We start from the raw sequence: 27,221 nt of genomic DNA on the forward strand, positions 1-27,221 counted from the left end.
TTGTGTTGAATGATATTATCACAGTTGATGTCAATGTTGTTGAAGATGCGCTGCACGCCGATAATTCCCCGTGGACGCTAGGATACACGATGACAATTCACTCATCACAAGGACTGACTATCGCTGACACAGTTGTTTGGATCGTTGATGATCGTATCGAATGGTCGAACTTGGTTTATCTTGCAGTGTCTTGAGTTAGAAAAATATCTCAGCTGCGGAGAATCGTCATGGACTCGTCAGAAACCATTAATGATGATATTGACAAGGCTATAATAAGGAAAAAATTGGCTGGTTATAAACAAAGTGACAAAAAAAAACACGACTTTGATCTCGACGTTGACTTTATGAACGCGCTAAAGCAGCAGCAGAATAATCACTGTGGGAGTTGTAATTGTATAATGTAATAGCAGTACTCGAGTAATAATCCAAGACAATTTACCGTAGATGGAAAAGATAACAGCCGCGGTCATACACGAGAAAATGTGATGCTGACCTGTCTTGAATGTAATCGACTTAGGGGCGCTAGTTAAGTGATCGCGATGGTAATTGTGTGTCTTCGGGAATTACTTGTAATTGTTCACGTGTAAATCCGCGCTGAGGAGCAGTTGAATCCAGTCTGTATATTGCGGGTATACCCGAGGATCTTATTATGTTAGATATCTTGTGTGTGGTAATACTCCAAATAGGATCAGTCGCTCTTTTTTTACCACCTTCAAGTTCACCGGGCTCATATAAATATCTTACAGTGTCATTGCCCAGCACTGGCTGTGTTAACAAATCACGTCGTTGTACGGGTATATTTTTTTTGTGACTGCGCTAATGGGTTTCGTGTTGATTGTTCGAGTTATTTCATTATTTAATGCAGTTATCACGCTTGGTAATCTTGCAACCCATTCGCGAGATCTCTTGTCCTGAATGAATTCCTTCGCGTATTGATATCCAAATAACCGCTTAACAAGTGTTCGATTAAATCGTTCAACAATTGCCTGATCACGATGAATTTCAGTATGTCCTCGTCTGATGGTGACGTTATGTTGTTTCATAAGCGATGATACTGCACCCTGAAATTCTTTGCCAGGATCAACTTATAACAGCTCTGGTCATCGTAGAGGTCCTCGTTGATAAATTCGTTTAAATGCAGAAGCTACTTCAGTTGCTGTTTTTGTTGACAACGGTTCTGCTTTTTTGTATCTACTTGCAACCTCAACTACCGTTAGCGCGTACTTATATGTTATTTCACGTCTTTGGATTTTAACGGTATCATGTGGTAGAAATAATATATCAGCTTGATGAACTTCATTAGGAACACTAACATCAAAATGTGCAAAGTGAATTTGCTTAGGCGTTGGTAAATAAATTTGCCATATTGCCTGTCGGGATAACCATTTTTTAGCAGTAACACGTGTGACTTTTGCTGCTTCAGCGAGATTATTAATCGCGGCGGTACCCTTCCAGTATCCTTTTGTAGTATAATAAATCGATTCCATTTATAAATTATCAACACCTTGCGCTAATTTACCTTTCATTGCAGACCTTACTAACCAGTTAGCTAATGATTCCTTGAAGGATTTATTCGTAATGGAATTTAGCACGTGAATTAATTTCACATCTGCGATATGCCTATCTTGTAGATTTTTACTTTTATAAGCTACATCATGAGCATGGCACGCTTTATCAATAGCGTTTATTGGGTACTCACCTGGTTTTGGTTGGTCTTGGCTGTTAAGTCTGATATCAAGTCTGGTTCCAGGGCCGTAGTAATTATGTCCTAAAAATGTTTTTCTCCTGTATATATAGCCCACGGAGTTACCGGTAATTTTCCTAATTTTGCTGCAATATCACCTCCTCGTTTTTTTTTAATAACATTATTTGACTTTGACTGTGAGGGAATAAATTTAAATTTCTTTATACCGCATCGTTCACACCTTCCCGTAACCGCTGATCTGTTATTTTTTGTTGTAATGGTTGTTAGATCACCTGTTGGGGTACGTGTCCTGCATTTCACACAATATAAATCCATATTCTTTTTTTATATATCATGAATGTAATTGATTTTCCGCGACAAGAAAACAAGAACCAGTGAAGCATCATGCTGCGCTACCAAATTCTGTCCGTATGATCATAATTGGACCATCTGGAAGTGGTAAAACACAACTGCTAATTAATTTGATTATGAGATGGCTTAGGTGGGATAAGCTGTATTTGGTAGCTCCGTCTGTAGATGACCAGCGGTGCTATGATGTATTAAAGGATTTTAATGAAAATGCAAAATCTTTAAATGAAAACGGCGATGATATTCCGTGACAAGAAAACAAGAACCAGTGAAGCATCATGCTGCGCTACCAAATTCTGTCCGTATGATCATAAGTGGACCATCTGGAAGTGGTATAACACAACTGCTAATTAATTTGATTATGAGATGGCTTAGGTGGGATAAGCTGTATTTGGTAGCTCCGTCTGTAGATGACCAGCGGTGCTATGATGTATTAAAGGATTTTAATGAAAATGCAAAATCTTTAAATGAAAACGGCGATGATGTTATCGAGTTTATCACTGATATGGATGAAGCGCCGAGTGTTGATGATATTGATGGGTTTATTAACAATTTAGTCGTGTACGATGATGTAATGCCTCATAAACAATCAAATCCAGCTAGGATATTTTCCAGAGGCAGACACAAAAACACAGATGTGATTTATGTAACCCAGCGGTATGCACCAATACCAAAAGTGATCAGAGATAATTGTAATATTCTTGCTGTGTTTAACGGAGTTGATATTCACACGTTACGAAATAGTCATCAGACCTGGTGTAGCGGTGATATGGACATAATTAAATTTAGAAATTTATTTAGTCAGGCTCAGTCAACTCCGCATGGATTTATAACAATAAATTTACACGATCCTCGAGCACGATATCGAGTAGGTCTTGATACGATTTTTGGATAATAGCAGCAGAGAAGGCGCGACTCCAAATTGGCACCGACACAACCGCATATTTTCCTTCGGTGTAATGCAAAGAAAAAACCCATCGGCGATAACCGGGTAAGTTAATTTGTCATCGACGGAGTTGTCTTACGCTGGATATCGCGGTTTTTTTGTTGGTTTTTTTTTTGTTGCGATTTTCCAGGAAGGCTTATTTTGGCTCAATATGGGTGAACCAATTAGAGGTTGTTCGCCCTCTCTGCTGCTTAAGTTTTTCCATGTTATTTTGTCTGGAAATTGTCCAGTCAAAATAAAGTCGTTGAGATAGTCTTCTAAATCATACATTTTGAGTACAGTATTTATATCATATATAAAAGAGTTGTAGCTATGTTTGGGGTCAAAAATCAAATTTCCAACAGCCCAGAGGAAAACCTTTTGAGCAGTTAAGTTTGCTGATGTTCTACACATGCGATCAATACATACGAGTTTTTGGTTATCTATGCGAGCTTCCATTGATATCATCCCCAAGCATGATGTCGTAGATCCAATAGGCGATCTTTGAGGAAAACCTTGTACTCTCCGGGCGAAATATCGTTGTATTTTCTCCATTGATTCAATGCCCTGATATGATATATTAAACCAGAGTTCTGAGCCATACAAAGCAGACGGCAATATAACTCTTTCCCAGACTTTCCCAGAAACTATAGGGTTCATCCTATTTGCATTTAATTCAATTGAGTATGGTGAGTTTGTTACACGTTTAGCTTTATCGTAGGAATAGACTATACGATCATTAGTTTTTATTGGTTGTGAAAAGGTAACTCCTGCATATTTCACTTGTTTTGATCTAGGAGTATTCTGTGATCCCAGAGTAATTCCATTTGATGAGCACACTTCATTGTTTTTACTAATATCATCCAGTTACTCTTATTATAGTTATATTTCAATTTCCACTTCTGTGCATACTGATAAGCTGTATTCACGAGTATTTGTAATCCATTCAGCGTAGAGCTTAAAAGAGTAGTGTAGTCTGCCAAAAGCATACCAGGTATGTTCATCTGATTCACTGTTATCCCGCAATTAGTCATTACTAGTTCATTCAATAGGTTATTTCTGTACACGAGAAATAAAAAAGCCGACATTACACGCCCTTGACCAACGTCTCTCCGTAATGGAAATGTGTTCGATATACATCCTCTGCACGCTACACAGGAACTTGACTGTATGTAGGAATGGGCGATTATTCTCCATATTTTTGCATTAATTCCTAACATTTTTAATTTCTTTAGTAGTCCATAATGCTACAGTCTATCGAATGCCTTTTCATTATCCAGAAAAACAGCATATACATTAGAGTTATGATTATTAAAGTACATCAAACATTCTTGAAGAGTAAATGCAGCGAAGATAGTTCCAGCCTCCTTACGAAATCCAAATTGATAAGGATGTGGAAAGCTTATTTTGTCTAAATACTTTTGAATTCTGTTCATCAATATTTTTTCAAACAATTTTCCCAGACAAGATGTCAACGTTATACCACGATAATTCACCGGATACTTTTTATCTTTTCCATTTTGTTTGTATATCGGTATAATCGTCCCACATCTATATACATTAGACAAATATTCATACTGGATCATGTAATTAAGAGGGGCAGCTAAATGTCTGATTAAATATTTTCCACCATACTTTAAGTGCTTATTCGATACGCAATCAATGCCTGGTGATTTTGTCTTGTTTTTAGACTTGATATGCTGCAACACTTCTTCCTCTGTAGTATTATTACATTTTATGTTATCAGTCTCTAGTTTGCTTTCTTCGTACATATTCTTCATTTTGACACAATCATTATGTTCCTCATCTGATGTACCACTTAATTCAGAAAAATATAGTTTCCATAGAGTGACACATTCATCCAAATTATTAGATTCTACTCCTCGAAATGCAATATTACCAATGTCCGATTTATCTTTCCTGTTTTCCCGTATGACTACACATAATTCGTCTATTCCCATTTCTGCACTCTTTTCTATCTCTTCAAATATGCACTCTTTATATGCCTATTTCTCTAGCCTTTGTTTCTTTCCAAACTTTCTTTTTGCGTCCTTGTATTTTCTTTTGATGTTGCACTCTGTGCTTCTAATTTATCCTGCTTTGATCCATTCTCCGCGCGCTTTTCTCATATTCTTATGTAATTTTTCGAGCCCACTTTTCTTCCAATATGGTTTCAAGTGCGATTTGAATTCGGACTTTGGAATATATCTATCTCATGCAGTTATTACACTCTTAGTTATCAATTCATTATACATCTCTATATCTTCTACTTTTTTACACTCATAGGTGAAATTCAAGAATGCACTAACATCAGATTTATACATGTTCATTTCTAATGGATTTGTCAAGTTCCATTTCATTTTTGGAGATACACATGCCTTTTTATTTTCATTCAAAATATCTTTTGCCAGTGCCGCTGTAATAGGTAGTTTATCCGATATTGAGAAATCAATTTTGTAATTTACTATGTGTCTTTTCACAGCACCTCTGATTATTTCAGGTATTAATATATAATCAAGTGTGGACGTTCGTGACACGTCTTTTGACCTATACGTAATGTAATGTTCATGTGGTTTTATCACCAACGTAGCAATTATGTTTCTCTGTTCTATTCTTTTTTTGAGAGCACGATCTCTTCTTGATGGATTTTTACACACAAGATCTGCATTCATGTCGCCTATTCTTATGCATATATTTTCAGCAGAATATCTATCATACACATCAAAAACATTTTCACAAAATATGTCATATGCATCATCAGTTCTAGTTGTCGAGGGAAAGTAGGTTGTAATACAAATTATAGGTTCCAACTCTCTCACTAAGACTTTCACCGCCACAATATTTGGGAACTCATTTTGTAAGGTGCTTACTTTACATAGTGATGATCTATAAAATACAGCAACCCCGCTACTACCTCTATAGCATTGTTGTATCTCTTCAGTAGGTAGCGCAACTACTTTGAAATCATCATGTAATGTATCTAAATACGTTAGATTCTTTGTACAAAGCCAATGTTCAGTGATAACAAATAGATCTGTGTCTGGTAACAATTCAATTAGTTTCTGCGTGCTAGACATTATACCACGTACATTCCATATTGAAATAATGAGCATAATTATAATTAAGAAGCAATTACTAGTCATATGGCTATGCTCATTAGGAATATATTTTGTATTTCTCATGCGTTTCATCAAGTGGGTAGCCTTCTCTCCATTTTCTGTTTGTTATCCATTCCCTACATTTTATTCCAGAACTCCAAAGTGATTCATTATTCATCATCAGTTCAAAATCTTTATCCAGTATATTTAGTCGAAATGTATATATATTTGATCCATCCCAATGGGGTCGTCCTTTATGAGGCGGACGAATGTTACTGTCACACCTTCCTCCTTGCACTGAGCTCTTTCTTCATATCTTAATTTCTTTTGCTGATTTTGAGTTGATTTACTATTTTTGTATTGTTAGATGTTACTTCTGTGCGCTGATTATGACTCACATTTTTCGTCATTTTAGTCCGATCATTCCGTGAAAGTGGCGGGAAATCTTCCAATGTAAACATGGCGGGACCATTTTGGCGAATTTGCTGGAAGAGCTCTAGCCGTCTCTTTGGGTATTTCTTTCTGTCCATGTACTATATGTTCTTGGTCAATAGATGAAGAGATACCGTGCCTACTCTCTTTGTATGCTGATAATTCATGATTTACATGATTTTCTTTCATTTGCAAGTCTTCGTTTCTACCACTTCCTTTGTTAGACTGATTGTATAAAAGTTTGTGTCTTGTACAAATTGTGTCTAACTTTCCCTCAATACAGTTGATCTTTTTCATGATCACATCTAGATGTTGATGTACATGAGAAGAGAATTATTTTATCTCGTTTTCCCGGGTTGCCATTGTTGACATCTGGAAATACATTCCTCTATTATCATGATTAGATTTTCTTCCTTTAATTTCAGTTGTTCTATCTGAGAGTTCGCCTCTTCGAGTTTCTTTGTAGTTTCCAAATTGTTGGTTTGAAACAGAAAGTGCATATCATTTCATTTTAATATGCACTAAATACATTTCATAGACGAAATCCAATAATAATTAGTCTCTATTCAATGCCCAGCCCGATCTAGATAAACACTAGAATTGTTTCTGCCACACCTGTACTTGCAACTGAATTAAGTTTGTTTATCTCTAAGTTGTTTCATCTCAAACATACGAAACGGTTTTTTAATTAATGCTTCATCGTTTGATTAAAAAAAGTAGTAATATTGCTCTTCTTCCGACTAGAAAATGACTAACTGATTTTGATGTAGGTGCATTAGATACTAAATACAATTCCTTCCGAAGTTAGGTAACACTATTGCTTACTTGCCTTTTATAGCTATCATCCTTTTTCCTTTTATTTTAAGATTTATCCTTTAACTATCAGCACGCCTAATTTGCTGCTGCTAGTTTTTTCCTTTACTTTTGCCACTTCTCATTTTTTATTAATTTGTATCAGTGTATTTGTATGGGGAAGGGCTTATCTAATGTTGTGAGAGCTTGTAGCCTGACCCCTTTGAGCATAATTTAGCAAATAGGATATGTTCAAACAATGAATGCATTTCTGTAGTAGTTTTACTGTAATGCAAATAATATATATCTACTGTAATACATCTGAAGTAAACGCATTTGGTTATATAGTCCCGTTTTAAGGAACTCTTAGATTTTTGTGATTACTTGTTTGATTATTGGAATTCGGTGCAATATAAATATTCCTTTGCCCGAAATAATTAGACAATTACTAGGAGCAAAAGTCACGGACTAAAGTGTAAATGAGTTTCTATGATGCCATGGTAGATTAAGAAAGTCCCTACTAAAATCTAGTGGTGTACAAATGTGGTGTGATTGCAGTGGCAGTATTTACAGTAGAAAACCGGTAAATTACACAATGGAATCAATAAGAAGGGACTCGACAGATACCGTTTATGTCGCCATGGTGGCAAAGGTGATGCAGTTGTACTGGTGAAAAGTGCCTGGAAATCATTGTTTGACTGGCCTAAGGTGGCGTAGTTGAAATGGTTCCCTGTGTTAAGGGACATTTGCATAGTTTCTACGGCGAGAACTGTTGACGGTAGGGAAACCTAACGAAGAGAAATCATGCAGATGTGTGGTTGATAGATATTTGGCAGGTTGTGAAATCTGTGGTCTTGCATTGATTAGAGTAAAATTTATGTATATAATGGACACGTCGGGCTTTCTAATTTACAACTAAAGTTGTATGGAAATCTTTAGAAATTTGGTGTAAACTTATGACTTCTAGTGGGAATCGCGCCAGGTTTTGACACCGCTCGGTCAAGTAAAGACCCTTGGTTTTTAACACTACTTTATTAAAAAAATTCAAAAGAGGAAGTACATTAGTTACTTCCGAGTGTTAATAGATCTGTGTGCAATGAAATTGTAACAACTTTTCATACTTAAATTAAATCATATACAGTTAAACATTTATTCTCTTGCTTGTCCACTTTGCTTTTCTGCATATTCTTCGTTCGCTTGCTTCTTTACTTTGTCATCATCATCGTTTTCTTCTTTCTCCATGTTGTCTCTAATTTTATGTCTTCGACTTTGAATATATGCATAATTTAATTTCCTGTTTGCTATTTTGTATGTAGTTTAGTCTTTACGCGCTAACTAAAATAGCTTTGTTATAGAGCTACAATGCCAGCATATAAATATGTGGTCATTTATTTATTTCTTAACGTAATAATATGCAAACGACCTTCCATTATCACATTTCCCATTAAATGAACATTCTTGACCATGCTGATATTTTACTACTTCTGTTTTCATATTTGTATCATTGGTTTTCTTGTATTACTATTTCTACATGAATCTTCATTTTATTTACATTGGTTACATTTTCATAAGTAAGAGAAAAGCAATAAAAATGTAAGAAATATTAAACTGAAACAGAATATTTCCTCTGGCAGTTTACAGGTGATAAAAGTTTTAAATGTTGATATATCTTTTGAATCTGCCAATCTTCCGTTCATGTATTTGATTGTTTTGCAAGGATCTAAAGTATAAACTGAATATTACCAAGACAGAATCAGCCTGGATTGGAAGTTAGAAGTAAAGTGTAGGATTCATTCATCATGGGTTAAAAAAGCATTGGGTGACTGAATTTGCTCTATTGATAATTAATTCATAGTTATGCTTAAATAAAATGGCACAGGTAAATTTTAAAAGAAAAAGGAACATGAGTAGTAAATGGGGCCACCCTACGTACAATGGGAATTAGTATTACAGGGACCCCTGGGCCACTCTACGTACAAGGGAAATTTAACATGGCGAAAAATCTTGGGCCACTCTACGTACAAGGGGAATTGAACATGGTGAAAAATCGTGGGTCACTCTACGTACAAGGGGGAATTTAACATGGGGGAATAGAGTTTGGGTTTGTCTAGGGACAAGGGGAATTGAATATGGGATTTTTTTTTTTAAAATTTAAATTTAAATTTAAATTTAAATTTAAATTTAAAAAAAGGGGTAGGCAATGGAAAGGCTATCTCTTTTCGAGAAATATGGCTGGCCCTGAAAAGGGCCTTTGGGTTTATGTTAATGTATCCATTAACATAAAGGGCACCGCATTGGTCTTCTTCTTCTTGTTCTTAGGCTGCGTCTCACTGTTAGTCCGTAAATCAGCAATCTTTTCAGGCATCCTTGTCTTTCAACGTAGATCCTACGTATCCACAGACTGGTGTTTGTCCTGTGGACAACGGTCCACTTGGATCGGACATACATGGGTATGTCCGTCCTAAACATCATGGAAGACACAAGGGTGGATGACTCAACTGTGGTCCACATCTTGAAGCGACGAGAACAGGTGAATCAATGTAGTGAACTGCGCTTATTTATAGGCAGAGGTAGGATTGAAACGGATTGAGTCCATTCACCAATCCGAACACGCGTTACAAAATTCAGTCAGCTCGCATCCAATCCGAAGAGAACAGTTTGTGACGTTACGTGGTCTATATAGATTCGCTAGCGCTTGTGTGCAGTCAATCTATGCGACAGTGATTCAACATGACGGAAACTCAGAAAACGATCCATTGGGGTGCACCAGCAGGGGAGACTGCCCAAGGGAACCCGGACTTACTTTCAGAAGAGGTACATTGGGATTTTGTGGATTTTCTCTCCTCGCAAGAATTTGTTCCGGAACCTTCGTTACCTTCTTCATTACCGCAAGTGGAGAATTTTAGACAGAGACAGAAAGAAGAATTGGAGAAATTTATACAACGACAAAAGGAAGCGGAACAAGCTTTTCTCCTACAGCAGCAGCAGCAGCAAGAAGAAGAGGTAAGAAAAAAACAACAGCAACAACAGCAAGAAGAAGTAGCAGCAAAGAAACAAGAGGGTGAAAATCAAACGGTCACGGTACTGTTGGACATTTTAGCGGAGTAAAGAAGTCTGAAACAAATGTATCAGACTTCTTTATCACGACCGAAGAGAATACGACCTTCCCGAGCTAAACACGTCAACCCTGTGACTAAGCCTGCCGTACCACCCTTAGTGATTTCAACTCAATCATCATCATCAACATTACGCAGTTCAGAAGTAGGCCTTGGCCGTGGCAAAGGCTTAAGGCAGTTAAAGTTGATTGGTTAAACTCACCCCTACACCAAAAAAGGCCCTCTTCAGGGCCACCCACATTTCTCGAAAAGAAATACAATTTCAATTTGCCAATAACTCAAAAAAAAAAAAAAAAAACCACTCATTTTACCCTTATAGTACGTGTCTGTGTATGAGTGCGTGAGTGTAGCTTCTTATTTTAAAATCAAAACTCAAAGACACTTACCTTATATCATTAATGTATTCTTTTCTCCATTTTTTACAATCCAATTCACAATTCACAACACAACACTTTAATTAAAAGTTCATTGACTTCTTCTTTCTCCTTATTTAGTCTTTCTGTTTTTTGAATTTCTTCACCGTCTTTTCCTCATTTTCTTCCCTTCTTCTTTTCTTCTCCTGTTTCTTTGCCTCTTGTAAATAGAATTGTCTTCTTTCTTCCTCTTCTTCCTCTGAAGAATCCCTCTCTTCTTCTGAAGAATCCTTCTTTTCTTCTGACTCCTCTTGTTTCTTTTTTGGGCAATCTGGAGACCAATGTCCTTTTTCTTTACAATAATAACAGGTATCTTGACTTTTGTCTTTTTTAGCCCCTGTTTTTTTTCTTTTTTGACGGTCTGGACACTCTGAAGACCAATGCCCTTTCTTCTGACAGATATAGCAAGTATCTTGACTTTTATCTCGAAAGGAAGGAGAGTAGTCCGTGGGCTGGTCTGAAGAGAATTTTCTAATGACCCCTCGCAAAGCTCTGACGAAACGTTCGATTTGGTTAGTCTCTTCCATCGTTGTGCTCGGCTTGAGAGTGAAATGAATAGTGAAAAGGACAAGACACACACACTTTTATATACGCTGGTCTGCCATGACTATAAATTAGCCTATGGTGTCTAAACTTGAGTCATTTGACGTTTTGCACTCAAGATGAAACGATCCTATTCATTCGAGAAGAAAGAAGAAGAAGAAAGTAAGAGGCAGAAACGTGATCTATCGCCTCGTACCAGGGCTGAAATCTTGGCACAAATTCATGCCAGTGATTTTGAAGAGAACATGAGTGAACCAGAATCCGAACCCTCTAAACCAAGTTCACCACCCTTAGTCAACCCTGAAAAGTACTATTCCATTCGAGAGACGGAAAAGCGCTCCTCTAGAAAATTTAGAACTACGGCTTACACCTACACGGTGAAGTTTAAAGATTTCAAGGCCGACGTACCCTTAGAGAAAGCAGAAGGGTTTATCACCGAGATGTGGGATTCTTTGCTCACCGCACTCAAGCGACAATGTCAACCCAAAGAAGACGATCGCTTGACACTATCCATAGATCACGACGGTTTGAAATCCCCTGTTTGGATCGAGTTTAGCAGACCCGCAGAACTAACCCATTCCAAAGTCATGGACAAGATTCAACACGTACAACAATCTAATGACCAGTTTGACATCACCGATGGTAAAGCCACACTGAAAATGGCCCACGTCTCTCCTCCTCAAGGGACTGGACGCAAAAAGATGTTATTGGTGGACGACCTTCGCAACACCAAAACAAGTCTCGTCCGAATTAACAACCCTCAAGACCAGATGTGTTTAGCTCGAGCCATCGTGGTGGGACGAACCTATGCCAACAAGAACGACACGGCAGAATGGAAAAGAGCCTGGAACACTATTCAACGTTCCCATCGAGCCAAACAACGAAACATGGCAGAACTCCTGTTGCAACAAGCTGGTCTGTCCAAAGACACACCCTGTGGCATTCCTGAGATGCAAAAATTGCAAGATGCCCTAGCTCCACGCTACACCTTGAAAGTGCACCCTCAAGAAATGCGCGGACCTCTGTTGTTTCGAGGCCAAGACTTTAAGGACGGAAAATACATTCATGTTTATTATCACGATGACCATTTCGATACCATTACCACTATCACCGGATTCCTGGGATACAGATATTACTGTGAGAAATGTGATTATGGTTATAACAATCGAGAGCAACACAAGCATTGTGGATGGAAATGCCCAGGATGTTTGGCCTCTCCACCCTGTCTGAGCGAAGAACCAGTGCCTTCTTCGACTTGTCTGCGCACGTTTGTCAGCCCTACCTGTTACCAACAACATTTGAAAACACAAGGTTCACAGAAGAAATGTGCTTGTCAACTCCTGAGATTGTGCCCTACCTGTGGACAAGGCATACGTACCAATAGTACCAAGGCACACGTATGTCGAGGAAAGAAAAAATGTCACATTTGTCACCACATCGTGGACTTGGAACACGAATGTTACGTGCAAAAATACTAACCCCCACCAGAGAAAGAGGACGGTCACAAGAAGAAAGGCAATTTCATCTTTTTCGATTTCGAATGCATGCAAGAGACCGGCAGTCACATTCCTAATTTCTGCGTGGCTCATCGAGCGTGCGAGAAGTGCATTCAAGAACCTATCTTCAGTCATTGCCCTCACTGCAGCAAGATTCCTGGAGGGCGTGAAAAAATCTTTCGAGGACCGAACACGTTAGCCGATTTTGCCCAATGGGTCTTAGACCCCATCGACAAGACGTGGAGCCAAGAGGACATCGAACGTTACGGAGATTGTCATCGTCATGCCACAGTGATAGCTCACAATTTCTCCGGATACGATGGACAGTTTCTTCTCAGATACTATACGGAACAAGGCACCCAGCGTCCTAAAGTGACTTTGAACGGAGCCAAAATCATTTTCATGCAAGTGGGACAAGTGCAGTTTAAAGATTCGATGAGTTACTTGGCCATGCCTTTGAGCCGAATGCCTAAAACGTTTGGAATGACAGAAATGGCTAAAGGGTACTTTCCACACTTTTTCAATACGGAAGCCAATCAACACGCCGTTCTACCCCATTTACCTGAGGCTCACTATTACGACCCCGACAACATGCGTACCGAACAACGAGAAGCTTTCTACGCTTGGTACCAGGCTCACGCCTCGGACCCTTTCGACTTTCAGGAAGAAATGCTAAAGTATTGTCGTTCCGACGTGGACATTTTACGGCGTTGCTGTGGAAAATTTCGAGAACTGTTCATGGAACACGGAGGGGTCGATCCTTTGAAAGAAGCTTGCACCATTGCCAAAACGTGTTCCTTAGTGTATCGACAACGATTCATGCCTGAAAACACCGTGGCTGTCATCAGTCCTCAAACGACCCACTTTGTCAAACGTCAATACTCGGTCAAAGCCCTACGTTGGTTACATTACTTGTGCGACAAGGAAGACAAATGGATTCAGCATGCCCGCAACGGAGGGGGTGAAAAGACCATCGGAACGTATTCGGTCGATGGCTGGGACTTAGAAAACCCCAAGATCGTGTACGAGTTTAACGGTTGCTTATTTCACGGATGTCCCGTCTGTTACCCTGACCGTGACACTAAAAATCAGTTTTTACAACGGACCATGGAAGATTTGTACCAGGACACTTGTCAGCGACGCCTAAAGTTAGAACAGCAAGGATACCAAGTGGTGGAAATGTGGGAACACGAGTACGATCACCGTATGAAAACCGATCCCGAGTTTAAACGCCTCGTGGAAAGTTACCAGTTCATGGACCCACTGAACCCGAGGGATAGTTTGTACGGAGGAAGGACCAATGCCACCTGTTTGCTGTACCAAGCCGACGAAGAGAAAGGAGAAGAAATCAAATACTTGGACGTGTGTTCGCTGTATCCCTACGTGTGCAAATATTGTCGCTTTCCTGTAGGACACCCACAATTGCTGACGGAACACATCGACCTGAAAAACATTCGACAATACGAAGGCTTGATCAAGTGCAAAGTTTTGCCTCCCACGAACCTATACCATCCCGTCTTACCTCACCATTGTCAAGGCAAACTGATGTTTCCCTTGTGCCGTACTTGTGCCGAAACGTGCAACCAAGACCAACCTTGCCATCACACCCAGGAAGAACGTGCCTTGACGGGAACCTGGGTCAGCGTAGAATTGTTCAAAGCTCTGGACATGGGATACCAACTGTTAGAAGTGTACGAAATTTGCCACTTTCCTAAGACACAACAATACCACAAGTGTGACCCCACGCAGAAAGGCATTTTCGCCGACTACGTGGATGCCTTTTTGAAAATGAAGCAAGAATCCAGCGGCTATCCGTCCTGGTGTCACACTCCCGAAGACCAAATACAATTCAAAGAGAAATACTATGAACAAGAAGGCATCTCTTTAGACCACATAGAGAAAAACGAAGGCAGGCGATCGTTTGCCAAAGCGATGTTAAATTGCTTGTGGGGTAAAATAGCACAACGACCGTGTTTACCCAAGACGGAATATTTGACAGAACCTTCCCGCTACTTCCAAATGATTCACGACAAAACCAAATACATGAAACACGTGGACGTCGTTCGAGAGGATTTGATCTTGGTCAATTACGAAGAAGATCTGGACTTTGTACAAGACGACCCTTTTGGAAATGTCATCATTGCGGCTTACGTGACAGCTCATGCTCGCTTAAAATTGTACGAAGCTTTAGAACTGTTAGGAGAACGCGTCCTGTACTTTGACACGGACAGTTGCATTTACATCCATCACCCGATTCAACATCACCCTGACATCGAAGGAGACCGTTTAGGAGCCTGGACAGACGAGCATCCCGACGACAAGATTCTAAGTTTCGTCAGTGGTGGCCCCAAAAATTACGGCTACGAATACCGGGACAAACAAGGAGAAGTGCACACGACGTGTAAAGTGAAAGGACTGACTCTGAATCATCGTACCAGTCGAGTGGTCAACTTCGGGGTATTGAAAGAAGCCTTGCAATCGGGAGAGGATGGAAACTTTAAAGTGACCACTTATCAACCGAACAAAATTGTACGTTTACCCACTCACCACATCGTCAGTCGACCCTTGGAAAAAGTCTATCAAATTGTATACCAGAAGCGAGTGCGACTTCCCAATCACTTTACGTTGCCGTACGGTCACGTCGGTATTGGTCTGTATATGAAAAGGAACCCTAGGCAAGATCGATAGTTCATTGTTTATTGAAGTAACTTACCATGTCGTTGACGAAGAAGAAACCAGATTGGTTTGGCTTGGACCCAAGAGGTGGCCCAGTATGCACGAGAGTTTTTCAAGGATAAAAGTTACTTTTCAACCCGTGTTAGTGACGGTGCCAGAAGAACCCGTCACCCAGGACGGGACTGTCGTGGACAGGCCTGAAAGACCCTTTCGGGAGGACACTTGTGTGACCTTACCCCCTACTATAGAACTGGTTAGAACTTTACCCAAAACATGTGGTTGTTGTACAGACACTTGTTTTTATTCCACGTTCATGGTTATCATGTGCCTTTTATTCTTGTACTTAAGCCTTTGGCTTTTATGTATTTTTGTCTTTCGTATTCATGTTTGAAAACAAACATTCAGTAAACGTGTTCTAAAAAAGGATATAAACTCTTGTCTTGTCTGTTTTCGTGTCACAAGTGACATTTCTCACACTATGGCTACCTCTGCTGTCTCTGCTCCCTCTTCGTCTACTGTCAAAGTCATCGACGAACACTTAGATCGTGCCAGTTGGGAGGCTTTGTATCTTCGCCATCCCTTTAACATGCTCATTGCTGGACCTAGCGGTTCAGGCAAAACCGAATTCGTCAAACGTTTGATCGAACATAAACATCATTTGATCGATCGGCCACCTCAACGGATCGTGTGGTGTTACAAAGAGTGGCAATCGGCGTACAACCTCTTGCGAGAAAGTCAAGGCGATTCCATCGTGTTTGTGGAAGGCATTCCTAAAGAAGACGACGGCATCGTCTCTGACTCCCGTCAAACCCATTTGGTCATTTTCGACGACATGTTAGGAGAAGACGAAGAAGAAATTAAATTGTGGTTCACGCGCAAAGGGCATCACCGTAATGCCAGTGTCGTTTACATCACCCAAAATTTGTTTCAACAAAGTAAAGCCCATCGCACCATCAGTCTCAATGCGCATTACGTGGTCTTGTTTAAAAGCCCTCGAGATAAATCGCAAGTGCAAGCCTTAGCCAAACAGTTAGGAACGCCTTGGCTGACTCAGGCGTACGACGATGCCACTCAAACGCCACACGCCTATTTACTCGTCGATTTCAAACCTACCACCCCCGAGGATTTGCGATTTCGTACCCATTTGTTTCACCACTGGTGCCAAGACGGAGGGCCTGTCCTGTACACGTCTCCGTCCTCGACTTCATTTCACTCCCATTCAAAAAATCTATCAAAACCTCAGACCCTTTTTCGTCTCTCTCACACATTGTGAACATGACGTCCCTTCAGTCGCATCTTCCCGTCAAATTGATTCGTGCCTTGTATGGCATCAGTCGAGAAAAAAATCCACAAACACGAGCTCGTGTCTTAGAAGCTAGTCTCAAAGAAGTCTTACGATGGTTCACGGTGACGGCACGTCAATTACTCCAAGGAATCATTCAGATTCCTCATCAAACCAAACGCTTTTTCGATCGAAACAAAGTCGCTTTGGTCCAACTGGCCGATCCCCGCATCGACACTCAAACCAAAAAACAAATCATTTTGAAACCTGGAGGGAGCGGTACTCTAGGAGGGGTCATCATTCGCTCTCTCTTAAGATGGGATCCTAATGCCCCCAAAGTTATCCCCAAGACAAAAGTCCAACGAAGCCCCAAGAAGAAAAAGACCAGGTCCCCAAGGAGAACTTCTCCAGTGGCAGGACCCTCCTCTTACCAGACACCACCACCCCGGAAAAAGAAAAGAAGCCCCCAGAAAAAGAAACAGAGAAAAAGTCCCCAGAAAAAGAAAAGTCCACAGAAGAAAACTAGTCGCAAGAGAGGCACTTCGGCCAGGACGCAACCTTACACTCGCAAACCACGATCTGCCACGGCAGTGACTGCGTCTCCGGCATCCTCACGTTTGTCCACTTCTCCGTTGATGACACCAGGAACTGAAGAGTACTTGGAGACGTTGATCACACCAAGAACTTCTCCGTTGATGACCCCCAAAAGAACTTCCCCAGTGGCAGGACCCTCCAATTTAGCGGCAGTGGCTGCTGCTCACAAAGTACCTTCTCCCAAAATCAAAGTCCATGAAAGATCGGGCATGTTACAAAGTTTACTGGATTTGTCCAAGCAAGAACTGGCTCGATTTAGACGGTTGCGTACCCCTGCACGACGTGTCATGCCTGTCCTCAAACTGATACGACGTAAAGACAATCAGTGGCGACGCGTTCCAGTATAAAAAAGGCCTGTGACCAAGTAGGGTATCAGTGTTTTTTTGGTGCTCCTGAAGACTCAAAGATGTCACCCTCCAGAAAACCCCAAGGAAAGAAAAGGAAAGGACTGCCACCACGTTTAGCCAAACATGGGGACATGTTATCTGTCCTGTCCAAAGCTTCTCCACCCCTACGAAAAAAGCTCATTCAAACAGCCTCCAAAGAGGTCATCGATACCGTGTGCGAATGTTGTTTGAACGTTTTGAAAGGCACGATCCCTTTGTCCAAACACCAGAAACAATGCTTAGGCAAACATCGTCACGTTCTTCGCCAAATGGTTCAAAAGAAAATTCCCATTCGTCAAAAAAAGAAGATGTTGGTCCAACGTGGAGGTATTTTGCCTCTCTTGTTAGGCCCCATACTGAAAGGAGTCTTGGGAACCATGTTGGGAGGACTGGTGGGAGCAAGATAAAAAGGCCCTCGGAAGTCCCAAGATCTCAGAATCGACCCCTGACAACCCCATGGAAGGACGAAAACTAGCTTTAGTGCCTTACAAACGATGGATGGAATACCATCGGTGCCAAGAACAACGCACCCCGCATTTACCTCCCAATCCCAATTTGAGGGAGATGTCCCAGTTACAACACGAATTGCAGTCATTGATGGATCGCCAAGATTTGTCCGAAACAGAAAAATCGCAAAAGTACGGTCAACTCTTGCAACGACTGCAACTCTTTCACCAGAAAGCTTTGGACGAAACAGCTCTACCCACTCTGAACGATTTTAAGACCTTGATGAAAAGTCCAGCACCATCACCAGTACCAGTACCAGTACCACCACTACCCGTGACCAAGACAGAAAAAGGAGAAGAAGAAGAAGGGTTTCAAACTCCACCAGAAAAGGTACGTAAGTTAACAACACCACCTACCTCTAGAATTGGATGGATTAAAAAGATGATGGCCACCCCTTCTTCATCACAAGAGAAAAAGAAAGTGAAGACAGAGGTGAAACAAGAACCGATATCGCCCGCTCAGACATCCTCCTCTTCGACACCTATTGCCGGCCGCACACGCAAAGCATTGCAATCCAAGAAAGTACCCCAAAAGAAAAAGAGTAACATCCTCCAAGAGTGGGTGTCTTATTAACACACCAACCAACACAAAAAAATGGAAAAAGTCTTAGCCAGCATATACTACGATCCCTCCCATCCTGCAGGTTACGCAGGAGTTCAAAAATTGTATCGTGCTGCCAAAACTCGACTGAAAAGTCTCCGTTTACCTCAAGTGCAACGATGGTTACAAGAACAAGCTACCTACACTTTACACAAACCCATTCGACGCAAGTTTGCCAGAAGTCGCACCCGAGTGGAAGGCATCGATCATCAATGGCAAGCCGATTTAGCCGATGTCTCTCATTTGGCCAGCTACAATCGTGGCTACAAATATTTGTTTTGTGTCATCGACGTCTTTTCCAAATTTGCCTGGGTCGTGCCCTTGACTTCCAAATCGAGCAGCGTGTTAGTGCGAGCCCTGCAACGGGTGTTGAAACAAAGCGGTCGTCACCCTCTTCGATGGCAAACGGACAAAGGCACCGAATTTCTGAACCAAGCTTTCCAAAAAGAATTAAAGAAACGTGACATTCATTTTTTTACCACCGAGAATCCCGAAACCAAAGCCAGCATCGTGGAACGTTTTCAACGCACTTTGAAAGAACGCATATGGAAATATTTTACGCATCACCACACTCTGAAGTACATCGACATCTTACCACACCTGGTGCAAGCGTACAACCAATCTTACCATCAAAGCATCGGACGTGCCCCGCAAGACGTGACTCCCGACAACGAAGTGCTGGTGTTTGAGCGTCTGTTTGGTACGTCCCCGACGAGGGCTGTCCCCGAGAAAAGTGGAATGTTGGCCGTAGGAGATTGGGTGCGCATTGGCAAAACCAAACGCACTTTCGACAAAGGTTACTTACCTAACTGGACGACCGAATTGTTTCGCGTCACTGGACGAGTGCATGGCCGTCATCCTGCCGTCTATAAATTGGAAGACATGAACGGAGAAGTGCTCAAAGGAACGTTTTATTTGCCCGAGTTACAACGTGTCACCAAAAAAGAAGACGACGTGTACGACATCGAAAGCATTCTTGAACGCAGAACCCGTCAAGTGGGCAAACGACGTGTCAAAGAAGTCAAAGTACGTTGGAAAGGATATCCGCCCAGTTTTGATTCTTGGATCGACGCTTCGCAAGTCATCGACTATAAAAAGAAGTGACCATCATGCCCTTTCACACAGCAGACGCATCTACGTCGACCACTCCTTCTTCACCTAGTTCTTCTGTGCAAGATTTACAAAAACAACCCTTGTGGGTGTGGTGTGGAGAACGTGTGCCTAAAACGCAAATCGTCTTTTTCTGCCAAATCTTCGTGGTGTATTGTGTCATCGGGGCAGCCATTGCCAATTTGAGTTTGCAACAAGGAGACAAACAATTGTGGACCATTTTATTGAGCAGTTGCATCGGTTACCTGCTTCCTAATCCCTCCCTGAAATTATCCTCGAACGGGAACCCCGGGAACCTTGTGTCCAGTGCCAGTGCCAGTCACCACTTCAACCACAATCAGAACCCCATTTTAGACGGAGACACGCCTCTGACGTCCAGTAACCCCTCGGACAGCCACAGAACTCTGGAATTATGAGTCACCAAAACCAATTTTACTTAACCTTACCCAGTGACAGTTCCATGGAGGTGTTTCCCCACAACACGTTGTGCTGTTACACGGCCAAATTACCTCAGGCCATCCCCTTAGATCACGAAGCCCATTGGGAAGTGGCTTTGGTAGAAATGATTCACCCTACACAAATCCAAAACATCACCGAAAAACAAAACACTTTTGAGGTCGAAATCCTGAACCAACAATTACAAGAAGCCATGAATGACATCGGGTTTTCAGGGGACACAAAACCATCCAACAATTCACCCTTCAATATCTACACCTTGAAAATTCCGGCAGGGTTTTATTTTAGTGGCCAACATTTGGTGGACACCATTGCTTCCAGGTTCGAGTTAGCCTTTGGCAAAGCCCTGAACAGAATAAAAAAAAGTGTCACCCTGGAGTACCATAAAGTGGCTCGTCGCTTACTGATGAATTTCCCGATACCCAAACGATGTCCATCAGTTTTACTCGTGACTTGTTTGATATTTTAGGTGGAGACACAAAAATGGCTCCAAATTTTAAACCAAAGATCAACAGCAATATGGAATTTTACAAGTTTTTTCGATTCCCTGTAGAACTGAACCAAAGACTGAATTTGATGTTTGTGTACTCCGATGTGGTGGAGTACAACGTGGTGGGACACACCTCCGTACCGTTACTGCGTGTCATTCCTTTCAAAGTGGATAGTACCACGACCAGTGACCAGGAAGGTGGAAACACTTACCACGAATTTGTCCATCCTCACTATTTGCCTGTCAGCAAGTCGTATTTGGACACGGTCAACATTGCTATAAAAGGAGATCTGGGACAAAATATTCCATTCACCAAAGGAAAAGTCACGGTGAAACTCCATTTTCGAAAACGGTTCTCTCACGACTCGTAAGTCATGTATCCAGTGTACCGAGGGGTTGCTCGACAGCGAGGACACGGCTTAGGAGATATGTTAAAATCGGCCTTTCGTTCGGTGGCCCCGGTGTTGAAACCGATGGTGACACGCGGATTGCACGCCTTGAAAGATGCGGCACTGACGCAAGGCAAAGAATTTCTCCAAAATGTCATCATCGACAAACAAAACCCTAAAGAAGCCTTCATGAGGGCAGGCAAAAATGTCTTGCTACAAACGGGCAAAGACATTTTGGGCCGACAAGACACACCTATAAATGCCCTGCACGCTACCGAGTCAGGCATTCAGCAAGGACAAGGCAGAAAGAGACGACGCAGAAAACACCCTTTCACCAGACTTCAAGCGAGAAAGGCCAAGAAAAGAAGAACCGTTCGAGACTTAGACGTTTTCGATTATTGAGAAAGAACAAAAAAATGATGCACCGAGAGTCTTGCGCTTGTTCCAAGACGGAACTGGATCTGTTTGCCATGCCCCCCACCATGATGACCATGCAAGAATCCCAATGGGTGGAATTTCATCCCGTCTCCTCATTGGCTGATTCCGCTCCCATCGAGTTTGAAATCAAAGGACAGCCCGAAGATTACATCGATCTGAATAGCAGTTACTTGTACCTGAAAGTCAAAATTCTAGATAAGACTGGAGGTCCTATAGACGATGAAGCAGTAGCTCCCGTCAACAATTTCATGCATTCCTTGTTCAGTGGAGTGGACTTGTACTTGAATAACAAACTGGTCAGTAGCAGCATGGATACTTACCCTTATCGTGCCTACCTGGAAAATCTCTTGACGTACGGAATAGATGCCAAGAACACTCATCTCAATGCCTGTGTGCTATGGGAAGCTGACGAACCTACCAAATTTGAAAATTTGGAAACTGATGAAAAGAAAGACAACAATGACGGATTTGTAGAACGAAGAAAGAGAATCACGGGAGTCAACACAAGTTTAAAACTGATGGATCGTTTGCATTTGGACATGTGGTTGCAAGAAAAGTATTTGCTGAACGGGGTGGATGTCCGTCTGAGACTGAATCGTAGCAGTGCCGCTTTCCATTTGATGGCTGATAGTGACGGTTACAAAACCAAAATCCTAGAAGCCAGACTCTACGTACGCCGTGTGGAAGTGTTACCTAAAGTGGGAAACGACATCAATCAGACGTTGAGCAGAACGACCGCCAAGTATCCCATACGACGCGTGGAAGTGAAAACCTTCACCATTCCCAAGGGACAGCGATCCATGATCGAAGATCATCTGTTCCAAGGACAGTTACCCAAACGTTTGATCGTTGGTATCGTCGAGAATACAGCCTTCAACGGAGCTGCCGAAAAAAATCCTTTCTACTTTCAACACTTTGGCGTGTCCAAAATCGAAGTCAGTCGCGATGGCAAAACCTTGTGTACCCGACCTTTCGAACCTGACTTTACCAAGAAGAATTACTTGAGATCGTACTTGTCCTTGTACGAAGCCACCGGACAGTTAGGAACCAATACCAGTCACGGTATTACGTACGAGGATTATGCAGGAGGCTACGCTTTGTGGGCTTTTGATTTCACTCCAGACCAAGGCAGCGAAGAGGGACATTTCCACCCTATAAAATCCGGCCAGATTCGTGTGGAAATTTAGTTTAAAGACCGAGACCCTGATGAAACGGTGAACGTCATCCTGTATGCAGAATTCGATAATACCATAGAAATCAACAGTTTGAGAGAAGTCATCCTAGATTACTAGAAACCATGGAAGACTGTTGTCCCTCTTTACCCAGTGGAGAAACTTTGGACATGAAATGTGAGGAGACCGTGGAAAAAGAAGAAGTGATCATGATGAAGTCGAGATGGCCAGAACAAGAAGCCCATTTAGTCTCCTGTTTTGCCAAACACTTGGTCGAAAAAATGACGGAATTGATCAAGAAAAATTGCTATGGATGTCAAAACGATCATCCCAGTCAAATTCAACACGATAAATGCCTGATGTTAAGTCAAGAAGAAAAATTTAACGAGTATCTGGACGAAGCTTGGAGTCTCATCTCGGACAAAGACGTGTTGCACCAGTGGTATAAAGACTTGCGTGAACATTCTTGTCCACCATTAACCACTCAAGAGATCCATCGTATCGAAGCTCTCCTGAATCAGAGTGAGGAAACAGAACGAATAACCGTTTATTCGTCACACATTTTCAAGCAAAAAGTCAGGATCGAATTGACGACTTATTATTACCTGTGAAGAAGAAGAAAACACACACACAAATCAATGGATACCTGGGAACTTTATTACCTTTTGAACCACAGTTCGTATACGGCTTCTTGGAATCCTGTCGTCTGTGCTAAAGATGAACTCCCTCATCGCAAACCTAAAGACCATCAAGCTTACGTGATCAACACGGACGACAGTCATCTCCCAGGAACCCACTGGGTAGCCGTCTACTTTCCTCAAGAAGGATATGTGGAATATTTCGATTCGTACGGATTGCCCCCTTTGGAAGACGATATCATCGACTTTATGAGAAGAAATGCTGGGGGGGGGGGTGCGTGGCCTGGGCCTGACGTCCCGCTTGCCAAAGGAAAGTGAAGCGTCTCTCATAGCCTCTCCTTCCCAGGTGTAGTGATCGCCGCAGGACCACTGTCTCGCTCTGCGGGGCAGGAGGTTACTTGCATATGGCCTCTCCTACACTATTGTGTCCACAGCAGCACCTTCACGCGGTGCCCCCTGTTTTTAACAGAGCCTGCTGTGTGGCGCGACCGAGTACCCGGCGGTATAACTGAGTGGGCAGACTGGGCTCATTAGCCTTGGCAGGCAACCAGTCTAAGAGAAGGGAAACTCTGACCCCAAACCCGGGCAGATGAAGCTCGTTAGCCTTGTCAGGCAGTTCATCTAGGAGAAGGAAACTCTGATTCAAAACCAACCAAGTCCCATCCATTGGATTATGGCTCCACTGCCTTGTGGATATCTTCGGGAGAAGGAAAGGCTATGGGAGGAAACCCAGACAGAAAATCAGGAGTGGAGCCCCTAAGGCGGCTGGGGGTCGACTACGACCTCCTTCCGGCAGCTCCTGCATCCAAACTGGTGCCAAATGTCATGCTCAGCATTCCTTTGGACCCCACCAGCAAGGACGAGAGGGGGATCCTGACGTCTGGGCAGCCCAGGATCTCCATACTCCACGCCCAGGCTTGCGCCCTGGAGAGGACACTCCAGTCTCGCAACTGAGTGAGGAAACAACACGGAAGCTGACAGTTTACGGGTTATAAGTCCCACCCGACTGGCGTAGGGAAGGGGCGCCACGGGGCAGCTTTGACGGTGGGAGGGATCATCGTGTACCACTGGCCAACTATCGCCCGCCTCAAGCCGGGCAGCCCCCGGTCAATAAGGTGTTGACCCGCCATCGTCTGCCTGCTCCAGTGGGTGTCTGGAGCTCAGTGTGTTGTTCAGCATGACAAGCAGACGGTAATTCCACACCAGACAAAAGAAACAAGAAACCAATAAAGAAGACTCCAGCTCTTGGATTTGCAAGCTGGAAGTTGCGCACCATGTGTACAGGCATCTCCGACGACCTCAGAGAAGTGGACGACACCAGAAAGACGGCCATCATCGATAGAGAACTCACCAGACTAAATATCAGCATAGCTGCCCTCCAGGAAACCAGGCTCGCCTCTAGTGGCTCCCTCAGAGAGGAAAACTACACCTTCTTCTGGAAGGGTCGAGAACCTGAGGAGCCCCGTCAGCACGGAGTGGGCTTTGCCATCAAAAACAATCTCCTGGCCTCGGTTGAACCTCCCACAGGGGGCACTGAGCGTCTCTTGTCCATCCGCCTCACCACTACTTCAGGTCCTGTCAACATCATCAGTGTCTACGCCCCAACCCTCACGTCATCAGAAGACGTGAAGGATCAGTTCTATGGGCAGCTGGACGAACAGATCAAAGGATGCCCCAAAAATGAACCACTATTCCTCCTCGGCGACTTTAATGCCAGAGTAGGTGCGGACCAGGAGTCCTGGCCTACCTGCCTCGGATATCATGGCACTGGAAAGACCAACGAAAACGGCCAGAGACTGCTGGAGCTATGCACCTACCATGGCCTGTGCATCACAAACACCTTCTTCAAGTGTAAGCCACAACACAAAGTGTCATGGAAACACCCCAGATCTCATCACTGGCACCAACTCGACTTGGTCATCACCAGGCGCTCTGCCCTTAACAGCGTCCTCTCCACCAGAACCTACCACAGTGTAGACTGTGACTCCGACCATGCCCTTGTGAGCAGCAGAGTGCGACTACAGCCACACGCGCTACACCGCTCAAAACCAAAAGGACGTCCTCGCATAAACACTGCACAGATGTCAGTCCCTGCCAAGGTGGAGGAGTATGTGTCTGCCCTGAACAAGGCTCTCCAGGACCTGCCTGAGTATGACGCTACAGCCAAGTGGAACGCCATGAAGGGTGCCATCTACAGTACAGCTATGTCAACGTTTGGCAAGAAGGAACGACCCAGCCAGGACTGGTTCAATGCACACCTATCAAGGATGGAACCACAAATCGAGGAGAAACGAAAAGCCTTCATAGCTTACAAAAAATGCCCTAATGAACGGACGCTTGCTGCTCTCAGAAGTGCCCGAAGTAACACCCAACGCATTGCTAGACAGTGTGCGAACGAGTACTGGCAAAAACTGTGTAAAGGAATCCAGCGCAGTGCCGAGTCCGGACATATCCAAGGCATGTACAGTGGCATCAAGAAGGCTCTAGGCCCTACAGTGAAAGGGGTCGCTCCCCTGAAATCCCTGATGGGAGAGAAGATCACAGACCGTGGGCAACAGATGGCCAGATGGGTGGAGCACTACTCAGAACTATACTCCCGAGAAACGTCTGTCACTGATGCAGCCCTCAGCAGCATAAAGAATCTGCCCACCATGGAAGAGCTCGACAAAGTGCCAACCTTAGAGGAGCTCAGCAAAGCAATCGACTGCCTTCCAAACGACAAAGCACCAGGTAGTGACAGCATCCCGCCCGAAGCTATCAAACGTGGAAAACCAGCATTGATTAAACCACTGCACGACCTACTTTGCCGCTGCTGGGAGGAAGGAGTAGTCCCCCAAGACATGCGTGATGCCACAATTGTGACCCTTTACAAAAACAAGGGCGACCGCAGTGACTGTAATAATTACAGAGGGATCTCGCTCTTGAGTATTGTTGGTAAAGTGTATGTCCGCATCATACTCAACAGGCTGCAGTTGCTGGCAGACCGTGTGTACCCGGAATCACAGTGCGGCTTCAGAGCAGGCAGGTCGACGACAGACATGATCTTCTCCCTACGACAACTCCAAGAGAAGAGCAGAGAGCAAGGTCAACCACTCTACATGATGTTCATCGACCTCACCAAGGCCTTTGACTTGGTCAGCAGGAAGGGCCTTTTTGAACTTCTGAGTAAGATCGGTTGCCCCCCAAAACTCCTCAGCATGATAATCTCTTTCCATGCAGATATGAAGGGAACAGTCCTGTATGATGGATCATCCTCAACTTCCTTCCCAATTAACAGTGGTGTGAAGCAGGGCTGTGTGCTGGCACCAACACTTTTTGGGATCTTCTTCTCCCTGCTCCTGTCCTACGCCTTCGACACGTCCACGGATGGCATATATCTACACACCAGGTCTGATGGGAGGCTGTTCAACCTGGCACGACTGCGCTCAAAGACCAAAGTGAGAGCTGTGCTCATCAGGGAGATGCTTTTTGCAGATGACGCAGCTCTTGTGGCCCACACCGAGGAAGCCCTCCAGAGACTGGGAGACCGTTTTGCTGTTGCCTGCACGCAGTTTGGTCTCACAATCAGCTTGGAAAAAACAAATGTCAGCGTACAAGATACCACCATTGCCCCTT

This window comes from Sinohyriopsis cumingii, chromosome 15, assembly GCF_028554795.1.
Source record: "Sinohyriopsis cumingii isolate HCF-2022 chromosome 15, ASM2855479v2, whole genome shotgun sequence".
Taxonomy (NCBI): Eukaryota; Metazoa; Mollusca; class Bivalvia; order Unionida; family Unionidae; genus Sinohyriopsis; species Sinohyriopsis cumingii.